This window comes from Cornus florida, unplaced genomic scaffold (genome assembly GCF_030987335.1).
Source record: "Cornus florida cultivar Cherokee Brave unplaced genomic scaffold, ASM3098733v1 CherokeeBrave_3.0.0_Hap2_Chr08, whole genome shotgun sequence".
NCBI classification, from domain to species: domain Eukaryota; kingdom Viridiplantae; phylum Streptophyta; class Magnoliopsida; order Cornales; family Cornaceae; genus Cornus; species Cornus florida.
In genome coordinates, this window is record NW_026775578.1 from 73,781,306 (window position 1) to 73,783,136 (window position 1,831).

Consider the following 1,831-nt stretch of genomic DNA (forward strand, 5'->3'; position numbering starts at 1 on the left):
TATAGCACACCACTTTGAGATCAAATCACAAACCATTCAACTACTTCCTAACTATCATGGACTTCCAAGTGAAGAACCTTACAAGCATTTGGATGAATTTCTTGAAGTATGTTCCACCGTGAGATACACAGACATGCCAGAAGAGGTCTTAAGGCTTAAAATTTTTTAATTTACTCTTAAAGACAAGGCAAAATATTAGTTTAACAATCTTAGACCTTTTTCAATAACTTCTTGGGCAGAAATGCAACAAGAGTTCTTGAAGAAGTACTATCTGGTTTCTAAGACCAATGCCATGAGAACCTCAATTTGAGAGTTTTCCCACGGGGATGGGGAAACGTTCCATGAGGCATGGGAAAGATTTAATGAATTGCTTAGGAAATGTCCACATCATGACATGCCCAAATGGTAATTAGTTCAATATTTCTTTGAGAGCTTATCGGACAATTACAAGGGCATGGTTGATGCTTCCATGGGTGGCTCTTACATTGATAGGCATGAGGATAACAATGGCGTCTTTATGAGAACATGAGTGAAAATTCTTTGTATCGAACTTTATATTCCAAGAATGGTAGGAATTTAAATGGAAGGAAGAGTGTTGGCTTACATTAAGTCGACCATTCCAGTGAAATAGCCGCCGAGATGAAATCCTTATCTCAAAGGTTTGATTAATTCTTGATCAACCAAAACTCGACAAATCAAGTATCTTCTGTCCCTAACCATTCCCATCATGCATCCAATGAGACATGTATGACTTGTTCAAGTGTTTTACATTCTACTTTCAATTGTCCCCATGGATATGTGCAAAGTGAGCATCATGAACAAGTCAATGCAGCTTTTGTTAATCAAGGGAACAATCCTTATGGCAATCATTATAATCCTAGTTGGAGGAATCACTCGAATTTCTCTTGGAAAAACCAAGGGGAAGGCTCAAACCCTCCCCTAGGTGGTTTCCAAGGGAAGTATGTTCCACCATCCGATGCAAAGCCAAGGTTCCTAAGGATATAGACCATTTCAATCACAAGGAAACCAATTATGTAATTCACATTTTCCTAATCAACCATCATATTCTCAAGGAAATGCTAGGAGTCCGGCTTTTGAAGGGAAAGTTTTGACCGCTCTAGGCACTCTAGAGGCTAACACTCAATTGCTTCATTCTCATTCTCAATCCATTGTTAAGCTAGAAACCCAAGTAGAGCCAATAGTTAGTACTTTAAATGCTAGAGAGAAAGGGAAAATGCCTTCGAATGCCCTACAAAAGCACCAATATGTTGTGGAGACTCATTCCTTATCGGAAGGTCACACAATAGCGCATGTTAATGGGGTGACTACCTTAAGAAGTGGGAAAATTGTGGACAACCAAGTGGGTATGTCCAATGAAGAAAGTGAACCGGTGCAACCACAAGTTGACACCTGTCCCATTTCTCATCCTATTCCTTCATTGCATATGTATGATCTTTCAAATGAGAATGTGTTGAAAAGTGATTTTGAAAAGAAAGATTTGCAACATGATTTCAAAACTTCTTGTGTTGAAGAGACTTCAAAGAAAATTTCTGAAAAGGTTTTTGAGATAAGAGCTCTATTTCCGGATGCCTTAAAAGGATCCATTTCAATTGACAAGCAAAAGGCAAAAGCAAATGAAATTATAGATGTGTTTAGGCAAATAAAAGTCAATATTTCACTTTTGGATGCAATTAAGTAAATTCTGGCTTATGCCAAGTTTCTAAAAGACTTATGCACCCAAAAGAGGAAGAACAAAAGCTAAGCACCTAGGAAAGTGGTCTTAACTGAGCAAGTAAGCTCAATTTTGCAGCATAACACTCTTCCAAAGTTT

General features: G+C 38.0%; 1 pseudogene; it reads right to left on the reverse strand.

Moving 5' to 3' along the window:
- Window positions 1–297: 297 nt before the first annotated feature.
- Window positions 298–396, reverse strand: LOC132272048 (small nucleolar RNA R71; annotated as a pseudogene).
- Window positions 397–1,831: the final 1,435 nt, after the last annotated feature.